Raw genomic sequence first — 24,355 nt, 5'->3', positions numbered from 1 at the left:
ATAGATAGGGAGAGTCCTTTCACAAAGGAATGGAGCACTCCAAAGAAGTAGGGGTGTACAGAGTGGTTATATACCATCAATATATCACATATGATTGGAATGTCCCTTGTTTTTTTTAAAGATTTTTTTTTTCCTTTTTCTCCCAAAGCACCCCGGTACATAGCTGTGTATCTTTTAGTTGTGGGTCCTTCTAGTTGTGGCATGTGGGATGCTGCCTCAGCATGGCTTGATGAGTGGTGCCATGTCCATGCTCAGGATTTGAACCAGCAAAACCCTGGGCCACTGAAGCAGAGTGCGCCAACTTAACCACTCGGCCACGGGGCCGGCCTCCTGGAACGTCCCTTTTACAATAGTCACAAGATTGCTTTGCGGGCACAGCAATTTGGTGAACACAGTAGGTCCGTGGTCTGAAGGTAGGAGGTCACAAGTTGAGCGCTGCAGGTTAGCAATCAATCCTTAGTTAGGGAGAGATGCTTATCCTTAAGGAAATGCCAATGTGGGGAAGTTACATCCTTTCCTTTAAGGGCATTGTTCTTGTCTTTGGGACATAGTAAATACTTAAAGCAGATATACAATGCATGCTCAGTGGCCATGTCAGGCCCTTTTGGAAAACACAAGTTCAGGCCAGATTAGTTTTACACCAAATGGCTTCCTCGTATACTCCAATATCCTATTGCTTGTCATTTGTTTATCAGGCAGTAGGATAAAGTGCAGAATAGATAAATTGTGAAGATAAACTTAGGAGTCATCAGCACAGAAACTGGATGAGATCACCTAGGAAGAAAACATAGATTAAAAGAAGTCCAAGGGGGCCGGCCCAGTGGCATAGTGGTTAAGTTCACATGCTCCACTTCAGTGGCCTGGTGTTCGTGGGTTCAGATTCTGGGTGCAGACCTATACACTGCTCATCAAGCCATGCTGTGGCAGCATCCCACATTCAAAAAGAGGAAGATTGGCAATAGATGTTAGCTCAGGGCCAATCTTCCTCACCAAAAAAGTAAATAGATAAAATAAAATAAAAGAAGTTGAAAGACTGAACCCTGGAGCACTTCAGCTTTTAAAAATTAAGAAGAGGATCCAGTAGTTGAAACTGAGATGGACCAGCTATGGGTAGGAAGAAAATCATGAAGAGTGTGGTGTTCTGGAAACCAAATGAAGAAAATGTTTCAAGCAGGAGGGTCATAACTGAAATTCTTCTGGGAGGCTAGGTAAGATGAGGTCTGAGAACGGGCTAGTAGATTTGGCACTGGAGAGGTCACTGGTGACTTGGGCAAGAGTGGCTTCAGCAGAGCAGTAGGGATGAATGGAGTCCTGGCTGGAATGTGTTTAAGAGAGAATGCAAGGTGGGGGAAGTGGAGAAAATGGAATAGAAACCTCTTTTGAGGAATTTTGCTTTAAGAGAGTAGAGTGATAGCTGAAATGGCTGGATAGAGATGTTCAATAAAGGGAAGATTTTTTTTTTTTTAAAGATAGGAGATATTTTAGAATGTTTGCTAGTGAGAATAAACAAAAGGGAGGGGGAAATTGATGATGTAGGGAAAAGGTGGGATAATTTAAGGAGCAAAGTTTTAGACCAGTGAAACGGGAAGGGATCCAGTGCACCACTGGAGGGATTCACCTTGGAGAGGAGCAAGACAGTTTATCCACTGACACACGGGGGAAGCCAGAGTATATGAATATGGATTCAAGTTGGCAGTTAGATTTGGCATTGATAACATGTGGAATTTCTCTTCTGATTGCTTCTTTTCTCTCCCCCACTCCAGTGAAATAAGAAAACAGATAATTTCTGTTTTTTTTTTTTCAGGAATATTATCTCTGAGCTAATGTCTGTGCCCATCCTCCTCTATTTTATATGTGGGACACCTGCCACAGCATGGCTTGATAAGTGGTCCGTAGGTCCATGCCCGGGATCCAAACCGGCAAACACAGGGCTACTGAAGCAGAGCACACGAACGTAACCACTAAGCCACCACACCCACAAACAGGTAATTTCTCCTTGTTCTCCCCCTGTTCCTTAATAACAACAGAACCCAGGTTTTGTTGGGAGCAAGGTGCTGAGTTTCTGTTTCAACTACACTGGGGACGTCTGTGTAACTAAGTTCTGGTGAGTTGTTAGCAGTTGTTTGGTGGGGCTTCTGAGAAACAGGATTCACTAAACTGGTATATGTCTTTGGTCCTTTCTCTTTTTCTTGCCTAGAAGGTGGACATGATGACTGGAGTTTTAGCAACCATCTTATGACAATTAAGCGATCCTAAACCATAGCTAAGGATGGAGGAAGATAGAGGCTAGGTCCCTGATGAGATTGTGGAGCTGCCACACAAGCCCTGTGTTGCCTATCTCTGAACTTCTCGTTATAGGAGAAAATAAAACAACTTGTTTAAGCCACACTGATCTTTTTCCCTTTTTTCCTTATTTGGGGGTATGTGTGTATCTGTTATTTGCAGCTGGTTGTAATTCATAACTGATATGGTGGTGGGACCTTGAGGAATTTTTCTTCTGATTTTTTTTTCTTTTTCTTTCCTCAGTGAAATGGGGAACAGGGAGGTCATCAGCTAAATGTGAGGATTGGGGAAGGAGAGTTGGAGGTTTGAGGAGAGAAAATGTATAAAATAATCATCTCTGAGAGTGGGAAAGTAAATTAACTAGGGAAATATAGTAGAGTTTCCAGGTATTGTTGAAGGCATAGTAGGTTTTTCAAACATTTGTGGTTATAAATATAGAATGAGATCAGTCATCTGGTTGTGTTTTTCTCTAGTTAGGTTCAGCTGCTCAGTGAGTTATGAAATAGGTGGAGATTTGGTGTAGTATAAGCCCTGATAGTTGGGTTTTCTCTTGTAGTGCGAGTGCCTGACTTAAATTTTGATTGCCAAGGCGTCCACTTTCTCAAATAAACACATTGCCAATCACACGACTAGATAGAGAGCCAGGCTGCCTCCCCTCACTGAGGTTCCTTTGTTTTAGAGATCTTGGTTGATTTCAATAACTGACCATTTGGGCTACTTTTTTTTTTGTGAGGAAGATTAGCCCTGAGCTAACATCTGCTGCCAGTCCTCCTCTTTTTGCTGAGGAAGACTGGCCCTGAGCTAAGATCCATGCCCATCTTCCTCTACTTTATATGTGGGATGCCTATCACAGCATGGCTTGCCAAGTGGTGCCATGTCTGCACCCAGGATCTGAACTGGCAAACCCCGGGCCGCCAAAGCGGAACGTGCGCACTTAACCACTCCACCACCGGGCCGACCCCGGGGCTACAATTTTTTGGTTCTGTGCTTTAAATTCTCATTCTTACATTTTAAATTCACCAATGAAAAGTGAGCCCTTGAAGCCCTAGGCTCCCTCTCTCGACCCTAATAAAAGTAGAACCCCAGGCCCCTTTACTCACTCATTCTATCTACCCTCAACCTTGCTGTGTGGCCCCAGGTGTGCCTTGTACACTCCAGGGGCTTGTAAGTAATAAACTCTTTTTTTCTTCAAAGTTTCCTAATGGTTATTGCTGAAGGGCATCTTGCAATTATAATAAGAACCAAAAGGGTCGGTCCAGTCTAACATTGGCTTGGAAAGTGGGGATGTCTGTGGGAAGCTCACCTGAGCCCAGTTGAGTACCCCCAGGCATTGGCGTCCACAGGCTGAGACCACCACAAAGCAGTTGGATTTATCCAGGATTGATGTTTTGCTAAAACTACTAGGTCACCATTGTGAAATCAAAGACAAAGTAGACTAGAGTCACTGAGGAGATAATTGAATATCTGAATTAAATTGAATATTTAATGGATTTTTAAAAGACATGTAATAAAAACAAGAGACTTGAAAGCAAAACTTAAACACATTTTTTGAATAGATAAAAATTCCCATGGCTGGGGCTGGCCCCGTGGCCGAGTGGTTAAGTTCGCGCGCTCCGCTGCAGGCGGCCCAGTGTTTCGTCAGTTCGAATCCTGGGCAGGGACATGGCACTGCTCATCAAACCACGCTCAGGCAGCGTCCCACATGCCACAACTAGAAGGACCCACAACTAAGAACATGCCACTATGTGCCGGGGGGCTTTGGGGAGAAAAAGAAAAAAAAAATAAAAAATCTTTAAAAGAAAAAAAAATCCCATGGTTCAAAAAGTGAAGAGATAAAAAATATACATTGAGATGTTTTGCTCCAACCCTGTGATGGCTAATTTTATGTGTCAGCTTGACTGGGCCAAGAGCTGCTCAGATGGCTGGTAAAACATTAATTCTGGGTGTGTCTGTGGAGGTGCTTCCTGAAGAGATTAGCATTTGAATTGGTAGACTGAGTAAAGCAGATGGCCCTTGCCAGTGTGAGTGGGCATCATCCAAACTGTTGAGGTCCTGAAAAGGACAGAAAAAGGCAGAGAAGGGTTGAATTCCCTCTCTGCCTGACTACTTGATCTGGGACATCCATCTCCTGCTGTCCTCGACGCTCCAGGTTCTCAGGCTTCAGATCCAGAGAGGAATCTACGCCCTTAGCTCTTCAGCCTTTGAGTTACGCCACTGGTTTTCCTGGATCTCCAGCTTGCGGATGGCAGATAATGGGACTTCTCGGCCTGTATAATCATGTGAACCAATACCTCGTAATACCTCTCTCTCTTTCTCCCTCTCTCTCTGTGTTCTGTTTCTCTGGAGAACCCTGTGCTCATTCATCCCATTCTTCCCCACTGCCCGCTATAGATAAGCATTTTTATTAGTTTGTTGTGAAGTCTTTTGGTGTTTCTTCATGAAAATACAAATAAATATTGTTTGATTGATTTATTCTTTTTTCACCCCTTTCTTACACACACAAGTGTAGCAAACTATAGTGCATGCTGTTCTACACCTTACTTTTTTCACTTCTCAGTATATTCTGGATAGCTTTCCATATGAACACTTAGAGAGTACCCTCATTATTTTTATTTTTTTCATCTACAGAGTATTCCATTGTTATAGATGTTCCATGGCTTATTTAATTAATATTTTGAAAGCAAGGCCTTTATTTGCAAAAACTAGGTTTTGTTAAGGCTTTGTGAGTTCCAAGGAGCCAGTATAGCAGGATTCTATACTTAAAGTTCATACCAAAAAAAAAAAACTTTTTAAAAAAAAAGGGGGCCACCTCCGTGGCCGAGTGGTTAAGATTGTGTGCTCCGCTTGGGTGGCCCAGGCTTTCGCTGGTTCAGATCCTGGGTGCAGACGTGGCACCGCTCATCAGGCCATGCTGAGGCGGCATCCCACATGTGACAACTAGAAGGATCCACAAGTAAAAATACACAACTACGTATGGGGGGGCTTTGGGGAGAAAAAGGAAAAATTAAAAAATCTTTAAAAAAAAATAAAGTTCATGCCAGAATCCATAGAATTGTGAAGAATGAATGATCGTGAAAAATATCATTATCTCTCCAAAAAGAAGTAAGGATTCAACCAACAGACAGGAGGTGGTGAATCTAAGGCAGAATGATTAGAGTTTAGCTGCTTGTGGGTTCCTGAGACAGGGTCCAGCATTCTCAAATCTTACTCCACTGGGCCTTTGCCCTGACAGTTGAGGTGAGGGTAGATAAGCTGGTTGCGGAGGTATTCTAAACAGAGAAATCTGTGTTTCACTTTTCAGGGTATAGCCTGGAGGACTGCAAGACTCTTGAAGAAGCCCAGCATCTAACTTAGTGCCTGAGTAGTAGAGTAGCCATGGCTAAGGGAGGTGCCCAGGCAGATGGGACTTAAAGCAGCCTTACAAATTCCTTCCCATACCCCACCGTGACGGGCAAAGCAGCTGAGAGCTCCCAAGTACCCAATGGGATGTAGAAGTTCTGAGAAGGCTAGCAAACTTGAAAGAGACTTGGAATTGGAGAAAGAAGGACTCAGACCAGAGGCCCAGGCAGGAACCGTATGTCAAAGCAAAATAACCAATAACCATTGTATAGATAAGAGAGAGAAGGTGACTTTTACTTTAGCCAGGGTGAGGGTCATACCCCGGGAAGTCAGTTTCCACAAAGGAAGAAGGCACTCTGGAGAAGCATGGTTTTCAGTACAGTGTTACACCTTTTTAGAACAGAGAACATACATTAAACAAGCACAGGATATCTATTCATCAAAGTTTCAAAGAGGTATTCAGTTGCAAATTAGCAGGTCAACATGACCCTGTTTTTGGGAAAGGGACTAATACAAGTGTAACCGATAGGGTCTTACCAATACTGGTGTAGGAGAAGTATGCATTCTTTTTTTTTTTTTTAAGATTTTATTTTTCCTTTTTCTCCCAAAGCCCCCCAGTACATAGTTGTGTATTCTAGTTGTGGGCCCTTCTAGTTGTGGCATGTAGGATGCAGCCTCGGCATGGCCTGATGAGCAGTGCCATGTCTGCACCCAGGATCCAAACTGGCGAAACCCTGGGCTGCCAAAGCAGAATGCATGAACTTAACCACTTGGCCATGGGGCAGCCCCCAGAAGTATGCATTCTTATCTTAAGAGAGCACATTCTTTACTTTAACCGTTAAAGCAGATGTACAATGTGTACAATGTATGTTTGATAGGCCATAAGTCAGGCTTCTTTAGTTCAAGCCAAATCAATTTGGAACTAGAAGTTACCCCATATAGCTCAATTTGTGAAAATCTCTCGTCTCCTTTATATCAGCATGAGAAGTCTAAAGACAGGTGGGGTGAAGTGTACAACTCAGCAGAGGCCAGCAAAGATGGAAGACAGTACAGGGATCCGATTCCCTTCCTCTAATTTGAAAGTAATACCCAAGCCCCTCTAGGAATTTAGATCACCTTAGAGAGGATAAGAGAAGGAGAAGGTAGGAGAGTTTAAATCTTGATTTTGACTAAATACTTTCTCAAATGAGACCGTTTTTACAACAAGAAGTAACTGATTTACCTTGAAGTAGTGTTTAAGTTTTCTGCTCTTGCTGGGGTTTTGTGAGCTGATGAATTTCACTTATAGAGAAGGGAAATCCAAAGGAGCAACAGCAAAAAAAATGGAATTAATACTACTAGTAGGCCTTTGGCAGAGATGTGGGGGCATTTGGAAAATTTTATATGAAAAATCAAGCAAAAAATGAGGTAGTTAGGAAGTTCAGAAAAAGTGAAACTTTTTATAAGAAACAAGGCATGATTACAGTGCACTATTTGCTTCAGCAATGAATAAGATATTAATAATTGTAATAATATAAGCACTGGCTGATTTAAATTAAAACTACGTTGGGGAGATGGCCAGGAGGTGAAGTGTGAGGCATATAAAAGACCTAAGTTCTCAACTAATATGGTGAAAAATAAATCTATAATGTCTGAAATTGATGAATCAAGAAATAGCAACATAGGCATTTTATTTAGAATTAAGTAGGTAAACATGAAAAGATGCTCAACAGTCGTCAGGGAAATGCAAATCAAAACCACAATGAGATATCACCTCACACTTGTCAGAATAGCTATCATCAAAAAGACAACAAATAACAAGTGTTGACAAGAATATGGAGAAAAGAGAACACTCATGTCTTGTTGGTGGGAGTATAAATTGGTGCAGCTACTACCGAAAACAGTACGGCAGTTCCCCAAAAACTTAAAAAGAGAACTGCTGTACCACCCAGCAATTCCACTTCTGGGAATTTACCTGAAGAAAACATAAACACTAACTCAAAAAGATATATGCACCCCTATATTCATTGCAGCATTATTTACAATAGCCAAGATATGGAAGCAACCTAAGCGTCCATTGATAGATTAATAGATAAAGATGTGATACACGCACGTGCGCGCACACACACACACACACACACACTGGAATATTACTCAGCTGTAAAAAATAATGAAATCTTGTCATTTGTGATAACATGAATGGACCTAGAGGGTATTATGCTAAGTGAAATAAGTCAGAGAAGGAAAAACACAGTGTGATTTCACTTATATGTAGAATCTGAAAAACAAAACAAATGAACAGGCAAAATATAAACAGAAACTCATAGATACAGAAACTAAACTGGTGCTTTCCAGAGGGGAAGGGTATGGGAGGTTGGGTGAAATAGGTGACGGGAATTAAGAAGTGCAAACTTTCAGTTATAAAATAAGTGAGTCACAGGATATAATACAAAAAAAAAGTACAGCGCAGGGAATATAGTCAATAATATTGTAATAAATTTGTATGGTAACTAGATTTATTGTGGTTATCATTTCGTAATGTATATAAATGTTAAATCACTATGTTGTACACCTGAAACTAACATGATGTTGTATGTCAATTATACTCCAATTAAAAAAAAAGAAGTAAGTAGGTAAATTCCAAGGGAAATGGCTAGATGAATTAGGGGTAATTGCTTCTGGTGAACAGGACTGGAGTAGAAGAGGAATGATGCAGGAAAACTATTGTTTTAATGTAATATTATTTTATTTTTGGTTTTTGTAAATTTTTTATTGAAATATAACATATATAAAACCTTACATACAGAAAAGGATACAACTTATAAATATACAGCTTGATAAATTAACGTTAAGTGAAAGCACCTGTATAAATTAGCACCCAGATCAAGAATATTTTATTTTTAAACTATACACATGTATTCTTTGATAAATATTTAGAATTAATAATAATAAAGAGTTAGGATATCAGGAGAGAGAAAATGCTTTTGATAATACTACTTTTGATAATACTGCTTTTGAAAATACTCCTAAAATCTGGAGCAGTGCTGTCCAATATGGTAACCTCTAACTACATGCAGCTATCGAGCACTTGAAATGTGACTAGTCTGAGAAACTGGATATTTTATTTTTGTAAATTTTAATTGACTTAAATTTAAATAGTCACATGTAGTGTCTACCGTATTGGACAGTGCACATCTAGAGACTTAAGTACTTAAAGTCCGCACAGAGAGGGAGAAAGGAAGGCTCAGTTTCCTCAGGTTAAATGAGAACTGGTGACAAGGCACTTTGAAAGTAATGAAATAAAGCACCAATAATAACTGAATGGGATTAAGGAGAAAATTTTAAGTAGAGACTAACCATGATCTGAATTTATCTATATGAACTATATTCTATAGGAAAAGAGCACAAATTCAGAAAATATTTTAAAAATTGAGAAAGCAAATGCTAATTCCTACAGTAGTTACAAAGGGAATACTTAATAAGCTGATGTTTTCTCTGTGAAAAGAAAACGAAACTCTCAATATTGAATGCTAAGATTTGTGGTGGTTTAAAAAATCTTCTTTCTATTTTTCTATATTTAGCAAAGTTTCTTTAATCCAGATGTATTACTTTTATAATTAGAATTAATGTGAAAAAAGGTCAATATAAAGGGCCCGGCCGCATGGCTGAGTGGTTAAGTTTGTGCGCTGTGCTTCGGCGGCACAGGGTTTTGCCAGTTCTGATCCTGGGTGTGGACCTAGCACTCCTCATCAGGCCATGCTGAGGCAGCATCCCACACAGCACAACTGGAAGGACCTGCAACTAGAATATACAACTATATACTGGGGGGCTTTGGGGAGGAGAAGGAAAAAAAAAGATTGGCAACAGATGTCAGCTCAGGGCCAATCTTTTTTTTGAAAAACAAAGGTCAATATAAAGTAAGATGGTGAATTCTAAGACTTAAGAGATAGAAGTATTTATGTTTGCACTTTACCTACTTTGTAAAAAAATAACAGATTTGTTGAAATAATTCACATTCCATAAAATCCGCACCTTTAAAGTGTGCAGTTCAGTGTTTTTTAGCATATTCATAGAATTGTGCAACCATCACCACTCTAATTTTAGAACATTTTTATCACCCCAAAAGAAACTTGGTACCTGTTATTTCCAAATAAGGTCACATTCTGAGGTTGTTGGTGGACATGAATTTTGCGGGGACACTATTCAACACAATACAGGGTCCAACTTCATTCCTTTGCACGTGAGTATCTAGTTGTCCCAGGACTATTTTCAGAAAAGCATACGTTTTGGGGCACCTTGTTCCAGCCTGGCAAGGGTGAAAGTCTAGGCTCCCTACTCAGCCTTGCTGGCATGGGTAGGGGTTGGGCCACAAATTTTTCTGTGGTGTTTGGCTAGAGAAGAGCGGTTGTTGTGAGAAGTTTTCTGTTTTGCCAGACTGCCCCTTTCCTGGTCCTTTGGCTAGGGAGAGCAGGCTTTTGTTGTTGTTTTGACTGCACCCTTTGGCTGGCATTTCTGGGTTGTCAGCTTCTTCAGCTCCAAGAAAATCCAGGCAGGAAGAAAACCCAGGGAACACACCACCACGTTGTTCCTTGGACCCAAGGTCCCTAGCCAATCTGCCTTCTCTCCATCTTTCAGAATCTTAGGTTTGTTTTATACATAATCTCCAGAGTTTTTAGGTGTACTTAGTGGGAGGAATTAGGAAAATACATCTATTCTACTTTTTGAACACATTCAATTTATAAATCAAATTTAGGTAGAATTTATATCTTTGTAACTTAATACTTCCAAATCACAAATGTGATATGTCTCTCAGTATATTAATCATAATATCTTCATAGTATCTCTCAATAAGATTTTAGACTTTTTCCCTTAGAAGTCTTATTCTTTTTTTTTTTTTTGGTTAGATTTAATCATAGGATACTTAAGATTTTTTGATGTTATTGTAAGCGATATCTTTGCAGACTTTTCACTTTCTATTTGTTGTGAGTGTATAACAATACAATTGATTTTTATATATTGGTTTTGTACCAGCAACAACCTTGCTAAACTCTTAAATTCTGATAGTTTGTATGTAATTTTGGGGGGGAATTTTTGCATACATAACCATTCGGTAAGTTTTTTTCTGGCACCAAATACATGGTGTTTTCCACATCAATTCTCTAATTCTCTGACATCAACTGGGTATTCAACATTCAACTCAATTCTGACACTAACTATTTGGAATTAGTGCAGGCACCCCTGGTTAAGGGTTCAGCCACAAAAGACTGTCCCCCTCTTCAGGGGCCAGTCACAAGACCCAGTTTGCCACGTGTACTTCTGACTGACTGGCTATAAATTCAGGGGTTCCTTAGACCCTCTCTCTCAGGCTCAGTAATTTGCCAGAAGGACTCACGGAACTCAGGAAAATACTTTACTTACGTTTGCCAGTTTATTATAAAGGACACAACTCAGGAACAGCCATATGGAAGAGATGCTTAGGGCAAGGTATGGGGGGAGGCATGGAACTGCCTTGCCCTCTCCTGGTGCACCACCCTCCCAGCACTTTGATGTGTTCACCAACTCAGAAGCTCTCCAAACCCTGTCATTTGGTTTTTATGGAGATTTTATTACATAGGCATGATTGATTATTAGATCATTGTCCACTGCTGATTGAACTGTCTCCAGCCCTTCTCCCCTCCCTGGAGGTGGCATATGGGGTGTGGCTAACAGTTCCACCCCTCTGATCATAGCTTGGTCTTTCAGTGGATGAGCCCCCATTCTGAAGCTATCTGCCCTACACCCCCACGCCAATAATCTCATTAGTATACAAAAGACACTCTTCTTACTCAGGATATTCCGAGGATTTTAGGAGTTATGTGCCAGGAACTGGGAGACAAAAGCCAAATATTTATTTTTTGTTATACCACAACCATATAATTTGCATTTACATTTATACTTCTACATTCTTTATTTCTTTTACTTGCTTTTCTTGATGTATTGGCTGGGACCTTCATTAAAGTGATAAAAGAAGTGGTGATAATGAGCACGCTTCCCTTGTTCCTGCTCTCAAAGGGAATGGTTTTAATGTTTCACTTTAGGTATGATGTTTGCTGTAAGTTTTCTTATAGATAGCTTTTATCAGATTAAGAAGATTTTCTGAGTTTGGTAAAAGTTTTATCGTGGATGAGTGTTGGTGTTTAGCAAACGCTTTTTCTGCATCTATCGAGATCCTCCTTTGATTTTTCTCTTTTACTATATTAATGTGGCAAGTTACACTGATTTGTCTCCTAAAATTAAAATGACCTTGAGGGGCTGGCCCCATGACGCAGCAGTTAAGTTTGCACATTCTGCTTAGGTGGCCCAGGGTTCGCCGGCCCAGATCCCGGATGTGGACATGGCACCAATTGGCATGCCATGCTGTGGTAGGCATCCCACATATAAAGTGGAGGAAGATGGGCACAGATGTTAGCTCAGGGCCAGTCTTTCTCAGCAAAAAGAGGAGGACTAGCAGATGTTAGCTCAGGGCTAATCTTCCTTGGAAAAAAAAAATTAAATAAATAAATAAAATGACCTTGAATTGCTGTGATAAATCAAACAAGGTCACAGTTTAGACTATATTACTGGATTCAGTAATTGCTAATATTTTCATGGATATTTACATCAATGTTTTTGTGTGAAATTGGTCTGTAATTTTCCTTTCTTGTACTTTTTTTCTTCTCATATTTTGGCATAAGGGTTTGATAGATTCATGAAGGAACACGCCATCTTCTTCCATTCTCTGGAAAGGTTAGTATAATATTGAAATTATTTTTTCCTTGAAATTTGGTGGAACTTGCTGGTAGAGTAATCTGAGCCTACTGGTAATGGAGGTGCTGTTAATGGGAAGGTTTTTCTTTTTTTTTCTCATCAGTTTCCTTAGTAGTTATACGACTGTTCAGATTGTTTATTTCTTCTTGAAGGCTTTTTCTCAGTTCATCTTTATGGGCAAATCTATTGGAATTAAATTCTTCATAATATCCTAGTTTATCTTTTTATTGCATATGACTTCTGTGATGATGGCTCCTTTTTCATTCCTGATAGTAGTTATTTGCTCCAATTCTGCTTTTTTCTTAACCAGTTTTTTCAGAGGTTTATCAATTGTATTATTTTCAAGGGACCAACTTTTGACTTTGTTGATATTCTTTATGTAGGTTTGTTTTCTATCTTATAAATTTGGCTATCGATTATTTTCTTCAAATTTCTTATTTGATGAGTACTTAGCTCTTTAATGTTTAGATTTTATTCTTTTCTGATGTATACATTTAAGGCTATAATTTCTTGTGTACTTGTACAAAAAAAACTATATTCTACAATTGTGGAGTACAGTGTTCTCTATGTATCCATTAGGTCAAATTTGTTCACCAAGATATTCAAATGTTTTATATCTTTACATGCTTGTTATTGAGATGTGTTTGTAGTAATTTGTTATGGCAGCTCTAGGAAACTAATATAATAATTTTAACTTTTTACCTCTGCAATTTCTATTTTGTTCCTTTTCTATCTGCTGGGTCATCTTTTTTTTTTTCCTAAAGATTGGCACCTGAGCTAACAACTGTTGCCAATCTTTTTTTTTTCTGCTTTCTCTTCCCAAACCCCCCCGTACATGGTTGTATATCTTAGTTGCCCGTCCTTCTAGTTGTGGGATGTGGGACGCCGCCTCAACGTGGCCTGGCGAGCAGTGCCATGTCGGCGCCCAGGATCCCAACCCTGGGCCGCCGCAGCGGAGCGCGCGAACTTAACCACTCGGCCACGGAGCCAGCCCCTTGGTCATCTTTTATTGTTTCCTATTTCTTACAGATGTATTCAAGCTTGTCTTTTATCTTTTGAAACACAGTATGCAGAGTTATTTTATGATCTGGACCTCAGAATTCAATATCCAAAGGTTTTGCTGACCTGTTTCTGTTCTATGTTGTTTACACTGATTGATGCCTATTTCCTATGTTGCATAACTATTTTTTTTACTATGAAAGCTCATTTTCCTTGGGAAATTGGATCTGTAGGGGAAATTCTTTGATGTCTAAGATAAGGATTCGATTTTTCTTCTGCCAGTTACCTGGGGGCACTACCAGTCTAGGATGACTTTAAACTAAACTCCTGCTTTAGGACTTTTTGGAACACCCAGGTTGTGTAAATTAGAGTTGCAAATCCATGCAAGAGCTGGTTGTTTTGAAGATTTCTCAGATATTCTTTTTATTTGTTTTCTTCTTCCCCTTTTCTCTACTCACAGCAAGGCAATTTTCATTGCAATCCCCTAGAAGAGGGGATTGGGGTACATTTACTTCTATCTCACCCTTACATTGGAGGTTTAGCGCTCTGGAGTCCCAATGTTTTGAGCGAGTGCTTCTCTTATTGTACTTGTCACTTTGAGTGGACTGTAGGCTTACATTTTATCCCAGCACCTATTAGGCTGTAGAGATAATGGCATCAGTGTTCCACTTCCCTCTGGTTTAAGGATTCCCTACTATCTTATCAGCTTTTTGGTACTTTTAAGAAAATGGTTTTATCCAGCATTTTCAGTTTTTATTGTAAGGCCCATCAAGATATCTAGCTCACCATATTATTGGAAACTCAGTTTTCTCTTATCTTTTAGAAATGGATGATGACAGATACCAAATTACTATGTTTTGACATTCCATAGATGTAACAGAATGGTATAAGTTTTACTTTAAAATATCAAAATTTACAATATGTTTAAAATTACATTTTTTTGACCATTTAAACTTAACTTGGAAAATTTTAGATATCAACTTAAAAATGTCTAAAGAAGTATGCCATTTTCAAAAAATTTAGGTGGTACACAAGCAAAAACGTGAAGACCACTGATCTAGAGAAATGTTCACATAATTCTATAAGAAAACATATATACCCGTCTAGTCTCATGGCTTTAAATATTATTTAAATACTGGTGACTGCTGAATTTATATCTCCCACCCAGACCTTTCCTCTGTTCCATGAAGCACATATCCAACTGCTTCCTCAACATCTCCAATTGGATGCCTAATAGGCATCCTACATTTATCATGTCCAAAACAGAATTCTTGAATGCCACCCCCTCCCCACACTCCCACGCACACAACCTGCTCCTTTCCTCTCCTAGTGTTCTCCATCTGAGTAAATGTTACCTCTGCTCACCCACTTGCTCAGGCCAAAGACGTCTGAATTATCCTTGACTCCTGTCTTTTTTTTATACATATATTTATCATCTAATGATCAACAAATCCTGTCAGCTCTATCTACAAAATATATCCTGAGTTTTCTATCATCTGTCTCTCCCAGGCACAAAAATAGTCTACTTTCTGCTCTTCCTGTTTCTGTTCTTGCAGCCTGTTTTTAAAAATGAGCCTTTAAAAATAAAGCTTTGATCATGCCTACTCTGGAGGCTTCTTTTCATTCTTAGAATAATACTCAAATTCTTACATTGTTCTAAAAGGTTCTGCATGGCCTGGATCCTGGCTGCCTCTCTAGCCTCATCTTATATCATTTTCCCCTCACTCATTCCGTTTCAGCTGTACTGACCTCCTAACTGTGCCTCCCACACAGGAAGTGTGCTGCTTTGCCTCCAGTCTCTCCACTGGTGCTTCCCTTTGCCCAGTTTGCTCTTTCCCAGATATCCACTCCCTCATTTCCTTAAAGTTTCTCCTTCAAATACCGTATGACCCAGCCATCCCACTACTGGGTATCTATCCAAAGAACTTGAAATCAGCAATTCCAAAAGTCCCATGCACCCCTATGTTCATTGCAGCTTTATTTACAACAGCCAAGACGTGGAAGCAACCTAAGTGCCCCATCAACTGATGATTGGATAAAGAAGATATGGTATATATACACAATGGAATATTACTCAGCCATAAAAAAGGATAAAATCATCCCATTCACAACAACATGGATGGACTTTGAGTGTATTATGTTAAGTGAAATAAGCCAGATAGAGAAGGACAATCTCTGTATGACTCCTCTCATATGTGGAAGTTAAACATGTAGACAAAGTGAACAGATTAGTGGTTGCCAGGGGAAAGGGGGGTGGGGAGTGGACACAAAGGGTGAAGGGGTGCACCTACAACATGACTGACAAACAATAATGTACAGCTGAAATTTCACAAGGTTGTAAACTATCATAATCTTAATAAAAAGTAAAAAAAAAAAAAAGTTTCCCCTTCAATATTATCACCTCAAAGAGGCTTCACCTTTCTTTCTAAAACAGCATCCTCCTTCCCTTCTTTTCCTCCTTAACCTGCTTCCTTTTTCCTTAGCACATTTATCATTTGCTTATTTTCTGTCTCTCCACTGGAATATAAGTTCTAAAAGGGGAGGATCTTGTCTGCTTTGTTCACTGCCTTACCCCCCAGAGCCTTATGTAGTAGGTCTTGAGTAAATATGTGTTGAATATGAATTGAATGTATAAATATGTATCCCCAAATGCCTACTATTGGGCTATTTATATATTTGATGTTGACAGGATATTAAATGGTTGAGTGAACGGATATAGTATCATTCAGGTACTTTATTGTTCTCTTTTGTCTGGGAAGATTACATTTTGCGTAATGTAAGGACTGGTTCCTTTTCACTTTATTGAGCTTTGAGATAGCAACCCAGGTTCTCAATCTTAATCCTCCAGCACCTCAAATGACTCTCTAGGGTCTCCATTCCCTAACTTCTAACAATAAGGACAATGGTTCTACAGAAAGCCTTCACAAGGAAAAATTTAAAGGACAGATAAATTACTTGTTAGATTTTTAGAGTTCAGATTTTTTTTCTTCCATATTAATTCAAATGCCCTTGGGCCATTTTTCTTACCCGTAGTATAAACATTTTGGTCCCACAGAAAATATTATAAAGTGATTTCATTTTGCACAAAAGACTTACTTGTCACTTTGGCACAATCCAGGTTCAAGAACTAATTCTCATGTGTACTGTCAAACAACAGTCATTTCTACATGATAGAAAAAACAAGAAATTAAAAAAAATCTATATTATTTAATATAATTGCACATAGGTATTAACCTTAGTAATTGAGAAATAATTATTAATTATATTGGGTTGGTAGTAGAGAATGCTGATTTTATGTCTGGTGTTTTTGAAGGGAGGACAAGCTGTTAAAAATGGATGAGAAGCTGGTAATTTTGAAGTGCTCATTCAAGTTAAATTGCCATTAATAAAAGCTTAAAACAATGTATTTTATATATGAAGAAAGAAAATTGATGTTTAGTTCTGTATAGTTTTTTGAGGAGAATTATCTAAGGAAGGTTTTTCTTTAAAATTAATGAAATCTGTATCTCCCTGACTATACTAGCTTCAATAGTGCTAAAAAGTATAAATTTGGAGATACAAGATGTGTACAGTTGAAACCATGTAAGTTGTGAAGAATGTTGCCATTTATTCAACCAACCAATATATGATTTTGTAGGGGAAGCAGACAGATATTCTGCTTCTATATATACAACATTAGGAAGAAAATTATGTTGCATTTAAATTTCCCATCTGGCAGAACTTCAGGTTCAGAATATTAAATAAAGATTCTTCAAAAATTAACTCTCGGGGGGACCCCATGACGTAGTGGGTAAGTTAGCATGCTCCGCTTTGGCGGCCTGTGGTTTGCGAGTTCAGATCACTGGCGTGGACCTACACACTGCTCCTCAAGCCATGCTGTGGCAGCGTCCCACATATAAAATAGAGAAAGATTGGCACAGATGTTAGCTCAGGGACAATCTTCCTCACCCCCCAAAAAAAGTTGACTCTGACTCTCTTAAACAAATTAGAAAGGTACTTTGCCTCATTTAACACCTTCTACAGAAGGTGTCTTAATGCTGTTTTCTATTACAGCTGCAGAATAAGATGTTCTACTTAATAATAAACCCAAGGGGGGAAAAATCCCTGCATCTTGTCACGGATGTAACAAGCCCCCCCAGGGAAACAAGCAGCTTGGATCCTTGATGAGTGTAGAGAATATGTTATACAGCACAGTAGCGTTTCTTCAGGGAAGTTCAGACAAAGCAAAAATAAGAGACCTAGCCTACCATTATGGGAGAGAGATTTGGTGGTCCTGAAATGAAAAAATGTGGGAGTGGGGCAGAAAACTTAAATTGAAGACCCACTAAGGATCAAAAAGTTTCTGAGTTTCCGTATGACAAATAAATCTCTCTTCAAAATCTTGAAAAAGAATTGAGAGACTTGAATTATAATTATTACTTTTTTTCTAACAATAGATAATATTGCAGTTAAAATTATGGACTAACTATAAAACATTGTTGAAAGAAATTAAAGACAATCTAAATAAATGGAAAGATATTTCATGTTTAAGGATAGGAAGACTTACTATTGTTGAGGTGGCAATATTTCCCAAATTGGTGTACAGATGCAACATAATCACCAAAATCCCCAGCTGGTTTCTTTCCAGAAATTAACAAACTGATCCTAAAATTCATATGAAAATTCAAGGGACCTGTAGTAGCCAAAACAATCTTGAAAAGGAAGAACAAAGTTAGAGGACTCACGCTTCCTGATTTCAAAACTTTCTGCAAAACAACAGTAATCAAGACTGTGTGGTGCTGCCGTAAGGATAGGTAAATAGATCAGTGGAATAGAATTGAGAGTCCAGAAATAAACTTTCATATTTATGGTCAGTTAATTTATTAGAGTGATGCCAAGACAAATCAATGAGAAAAAAATAGTCTTTTCAACATAGAGTCCTGGGACAACTGGATAACCATGTATGCAAAAGAATGAAGTTGGATCCCTTCCTCACACATTCAGAAAAATTAACTCAAAATAGATCATAGACCTAATGTAATAGATAAAACTATAAAATTCTTAGAAGAAAATATAGAAGTGAATCTTAATGATCTTGGGTTAGGCAAAGACTTCTTAGATATGATACCCAAAACACAAGCAACCAAAGAAAAAATAGGTAAATTGGACTTCATCAAAATTAAAAACTTCTGTGCTTTAATCAAGACTCTATCAAGAAAGTGAAAAGACAACCCATAGAATGGGAGAAAATATTTTCAAATCATAAATATTATAAGATACTTGTAGAACATATAAAGTATGAACATATAAACTAGAACATATAAAGAACTTTTACAATTCAGTAGTAAAAGACAAACAATCCAATTAAAAAATGGGCAAGGAATCTGAATATATATTTCTTCAAAGAAGATATACAAATGGCCAATAAACACATGAAAAGGTGTTCCACATCATTAGTCATCAGGGAAATGCAAATCAAAACTCTAAATAAGATAGCACTAGGATGGCTACAATCAAAAAGATAATAACTAGTCTTGGCGAAGCTGTGGAAAAATTGGAACCCTCATACACTACTGGTAGGAATGTAAATGGTGCAACCACTTTGGAAAACAGTTTGGCAGTACCACAAAATATTAAGCGTAGAGGTACCCTATAACCCAGAAGCTCCACTTCTAGGTATATACCCGAGAGAAATGAAACCATATAGCCACATAAAAACTTATACGCAAATGTTCACAGCAGCTGTAGAGGGGGAAATTTTTCCTTCTGCCATTCTAGGTTCTTGCCTGGGGCTCTGTAACAAAAGATGGATTAACAAGAGGAAAACAAATAGAAGTTTATTAACGTGTCTATCTCATACATACATGAGAGAAACTCAGGGATAGTAACTCAAAGGTTTGGTTAAAACCTGAGCTTATATTAGCATCTTAGCAAAGGAACAGTAAGTCTTTTTTTTTTTCTTTCTCTTTCTTTTCTTTGTTTTTTTTCAGCTAACATCTGCTGACAGTCCTTCTCTTTTTGCTCAGGGAGACTGGCCCTGAGCTAACATCTGTGCCCATCTTCCTCTACTTTATATGTAGGATGCCTGCCACAGCACAGCATGGCTTGACAAGCAGTGTGTAGGTCTGCACCTGGGATCTGAACCGGTGATCCCTGCCTGCCGAAGCAGAACATGCGAACTTAACCACTGTGCCACTGGGCTGGCACCCCCCCACCTTTTTTTTTTATTTAAATGTATATTTTATTTATTTGTTTATTTTAGGGGCTATTATTTATTTTAACTTTATTTTTTATTGAAGTAACATTGGTTTATGACGTTATATAAACTTCAAGTGTACGTCAATTTATTTCAACTTCTGTATAGACTATATCATATTCACCACCAAAAGTCTAGTTGCCATCCATCTCCGTACACATGAACCCTTCTACCCCTTTCTCCCTCCCCCCTCCTCCTGTCTCCTTTGGTAACCACCAGTCTATTCTCTGTATCTATCTGTTTGTAGTTGTTGTTTTTTTATCTTCCATATATGAGTGAAATCATATGGTAGTTGGCTTTCTCCATATGACTTATTTTACTTAGCATAACACCCTCAAGGTCCATCCATGTTGGCTGTTGCAAATGGCACGATTTCATCTTTTTTATGACTGAGTAGTATTGCATTGGATATATATTTCACATCTTTTTCCATTCATCCCTTGATGGGCACCTAGGTTGCTTCCAAGTCTTAGCTATTGTGAATAATGCTGCAGTGTACATAGGGGTGCATGTATCTTTACACATTCATGTTTTCTTGTTCTTTGGATAAATACCTAGCAGTGGAATAGCTGGATCATATGATAGTTCTATTCTTAATTTTTTGAGGAATCTCCATGCTATATTCCATAGTAGCTGCACCTACCTCCTACCAGTGGTGTATGAGAGTTCCCTTCTCTCCACATCCTCTCCAATGCTTGTTGTTTTACATTATTTTTTAAAGTATTGCCTTTTTTCCATCTGTTCTCTTTTCTCCTCTGGAACTGCTCTTACTTGCATATTAATGGTCTCTTGGGTCTCTCTCTAAGTCTTCTATTTTCCATCATGATTTCTGTTTGTATTTCAGCTCTGTGCTTTGAGATAGCACTTCTGCTTGATTTTCCAGTCATTAATTTAGGTCTTGACAGTACATATTCTCTCCTTCAAATCATCTGCAAATTTTTTTCTGAGAGATCATAGTTTTTCATTCCAGAAATTCTTTTTTTTTGGTAAGATTTTATTTTTTCCTTCTTATCCCCATGTCCCCCAGTACATAGTTGTATATTTTTAGTTGTGGGCCCTTCTAGCTGTGGTATGTGGGATGCCGCCTCAGCATGGCCTGATGAGCAGTGCCATGTGCGCACCCAGGATCTGAACTGGCGAAACCCTTGGCCTCTGAAGCAGAGTACACGAACTTAACCACTCGCCCACCGGGCTGGCCTCTAATTTGTCTTCATTTTTGAAGTACATTTTTTACTGAGTATAAAATTCTAGTTTTGCAGTTATTATCTTACAACACTTTGAATGTGACCTTCCATTATCTTTTGGCTTCCATCAACTTGTTGAGAAGCTAGCTGTTAGCCTTGTTGTTCCTTTGAAGATATGTCCCTCACCCTCAACGGCCCGCCTAACTTCGTTTAAGATTTTCTCTTTATCTTTGCTTTTCAGCAACTTCGCTATGATATGCCTGTGTGCTTTTCTTTGTATTTATCCTGCTTTATTTCATAGAATTTCTTATATTTGTAACTTGGTTTCTTTCATCAGTTTTGGAAAAATTTTGGCTATTTTCTCTTCAAATATGGTTTTTATCCCATTGTCTCTCTCTTGTCTTCTGGATCTCTGGTTATATATGTATTAGATTTTTTAATAGTGTCTCGTGTATTTTATGTTCTTTTCTGTATTTTCTTTTTCTTTTTCAGCTTCTGTCTGGATCATTTCTTCTGACCTATCTTCTGGTTCACTAAATCTCTCTTTATTTGTGTCCAATGTGCTGTTAAGCCTACTGAGTTCTTAAATGTGATTGTTGTTTAGTTCTAGAATTTCTATTTTATATTTCATACAGTTTCCTCTGCTGAATTTCTCCATCTTGTCATTTAATTTCTTAAACCCATTCATAATGGTTATTTTAAAGTCCATGTCTGATCATTCCAATATCTGGTTCTCCCGTGGATCTGTTTCTATTCTCTGATATCTTTTTGGTTTTTGTTGTTTGATCTTGTCTATGGAATACTGGTAATTTTCTGTTTAATACTGAAAATAGTTTATGAAAAATTAAAGAGATAATTTGAGGTCCTGCAAGGTGTTGTCTTCCTTTAGCAAGCGTTTACTTTTATTTCTGGCAGTCAGTTAGGGTAAGATTAGACCATCTTAATCAAACCAGGGATTGAGCTGATGAGAGGCTGAGCTTTAGTATTTACAAGGGCTGGTCTCTCATAAGGTGTAGGCTTTTGGGGTCCCAACTAAAAGGAAGGGGTGGTTTCTAAGTTTCCTCTATCTTGTTGAGTCCTGAATCTCTAGTCACCATTCCCCCTGAGCTCTGTAAGACTACAGGAAGACCAGTTTAGTTTCTCCTCCTTTTACCCAGTGCTTTCTGCTCAGCTTCTCAACCTCTCATTACTACTTTTAAATCAGTAATGCCTTGAGGGAAAAAGAGTCATCAAATGTCAGGCTTCTCTCTTCATACTTCTTTTCTGTCTGACATTTTAGCCCCTCACATCCTTGCTGCCTTGATAGCTCTTTGATACCTATGAAGAGATTTTTTATTTTTTTTGTGAGGAAGATTGGCCGTAAGCTAACATCTGTGCCCATCTTCCTCCATTTTATATGTGGGACACCTGCCACAGCATGGCTTGATAAGCAGTGCGCACGCAGGTCCACGCCTGGGATCCGAACAGGCGAACCCCAGGCTGCAGAAGTGGAGTGTATGAACCTAACTGTTACACCACTGAGCTGGCCCCAGCAAAGATGATTTTCTGTTTACCTTTGATTGACCTTGAGTTTCAAGTGAATTTTTAATTTAAAATTTCTCCTTTTGTTGGTCTTATTTCTACTGCAATCATTTTCTTTATTCTCTTCCTCACCACCCTCTTCATAATTCTGAGGGTCTTCTAATTTGTCTTAGACAAGACATGTGTAAACTATCCCATTAAATTGTATCTGCAGGTGATAATATGATGGCTTATTCCCTCTCTTATCTCTAGAGAATAAGGCAATCATCAATGAGACTGAATGAAAATATTCCTTAGTTTGATTTCCCAATACTAAGTCTCTAGTTAACCTTTTTAGTTTTTATACATTTCTAAGGATAGCTTGATAGTGTATCTTTGTAATAGATGGATTTTCATTTGGCTAACAAGCCTACAAAAATTTTCTATTCCCTAGAAGTGGCCATGTCCAAAAATAATATAATGTATTACATGTTCTTGCCCCTTCTAGCCAAGACTGACTGACCCACAGGAGAAACTCTAACCCAAACTGGGCCAATCAGATCCTCACTCCCAGGAATTTGACATTTGCAACAATTAGATACAGGGATAGAGTTTTTAGAGCTGAGTAATTATGATGCACAGCCTCTATTATTCCCCTCCTCCTAGTATTTATGTCCTTATGTAATGCTCTCCCTTTGACTGTAGGCTGGACCTAGTGATTCACTTCTAATAGACTACAGCAAAAATAATAAGATGTCATTTCTGGGGCGGGCCTGTGGCCCAGTGGTTAAGTTTGCGCACTCTGCTTCAGCGGCCCAAGGTTTCACCAGTTTGGGTCTTGGGCGCAGACAGGGTACTGCTCATGAGGCCATGCTGAGGCAACGTCCCACATAGCACAACCAGAAGGACCTACAACTAGAATATACAACTATGTACTGGGGGGCTTTTGGGAGAAGAAGGAGAAAATAAAAGGGGAAGATTGGCAACAGATGTTAGCTCAGGTGCCAATCTTTAAAAAGAAAAAGACGTCACTTCTGAGATAAGTTACAAAAAGACTGTGGTTTCTGTTTGGGGGCTGTTTCTTGCTCTCTTGCTCACTTGCTCTGAGGGAAGCCAGTTGCCGTGTTGTATGCTGCCCTTTGAAGAGGCCCATGTGTCAAAAAACTGCAGAAGGTCTCCAGTCAATAGGCAGCAAGGAACTGAAGCCCTCAGTTGAACAGCTGTCCGGAGACTGAATTCTGCCAACAACCATGGGAGTGAGCTTGGAAGTGCATCCTCCCTCAGTTGAGTCTTCAGATTAGATGGCAACCCTGGCCAACAGCATGATCGAAACCTCTTGTGAGATATTTAGCCAGAGGAACCCAGCTTGGCTGCACCCATATTTCCGACCCTCACTTCATCTCTTCAACTGCCTGCTGCTTTAGTCTTCCTAGTGTAGTATTCCAGCTGATCAGCTTCCTTGGCTCTCACCTTGTTTTCCTGTGTTTCCTTCATCAAGGATTTCCCCATGAGTTCTGGCATGTAACTCGTTTGGTCTACTCTCCTGGAAATTGTCACGGGGAAGGGCCCTTCCTTCTGTGATACGCTGCAGAAAGGAGTCCTCTGAATGCCACTCAGAATTCTGGGTTTTGCCTCCCTCTCCAGGTCAGACCTTGGATATCTTGGCCTTCAACATCCTGGACACTTGACGGAGCACTTAGCTGTTGTTTCCCTAAATAATGCCTAACATAGGAGCCAAACAGTCTGCCCAGCAGGCCTCTGCCTGTGCCCCTGATGTATTCTCTTTGACTGTTTCTGGGTAGCTGGCCTGATCGCTTCAAGCTCCTTTTTCCTGGTCTACTGTATTAGTCTCCTTCCAACCCTCTGCCCTATCCCACCCCATTCACCAGATGAAAGCCATGCCCTATGCCTTAGTCATTTTTTATCCAGGCTCTACCCAGGTAAGTTCTAACTCAGTTTCAGATCACACTCACTTTCTACCATGGCTGCACTATTTATAATGACAGTTGAATACATCCAGCTGGTTCATGTATGCAACTACATTTTTACC

The 24,355-nt window shown here is 39.1% G+C and overlaps 1 long non-coding RNA gene across 1 annotated transcript; it reads left to right on the top strand.

Moving 5' to 3' along the window:
• The first annotated feature begins 1,924 nt into the window (after positions 1–1,924).
• On the top strand, positions 1,925–2,388 carry LOC124235503 (uncharacterized). Its single transcript, XR_006887504.1, has 2 exons — positions 1,925–1,985; positions 2,198–2,388. It is a non-coding gene; the product is annotated as an uncharacterized LOC124235503 (long non-coding RNA).
• The last annotated feature ends 21,967 nt before the right edge of the window (positions 2,389–24,355 follow it).

This window comes from Equus quagga, chromosome 1 (assembly GCF_021613505.1).
Source record: "Equus quagga isolate Etosha38 chromosome 1, UCLA_HA_Equagga_1.0, whole genome shotgun sequence".
Classification (NCBI taxonomy): Eukaryota; Metazoa; Chordata; class Mammalia; order Perissodactyla; family Equidae; genus Equus; species Equus quagga.
Note: the sequence above shows the minus strand (reverse complement) of the source record. Positions and strands in the feature narration are given on the sequence as shown.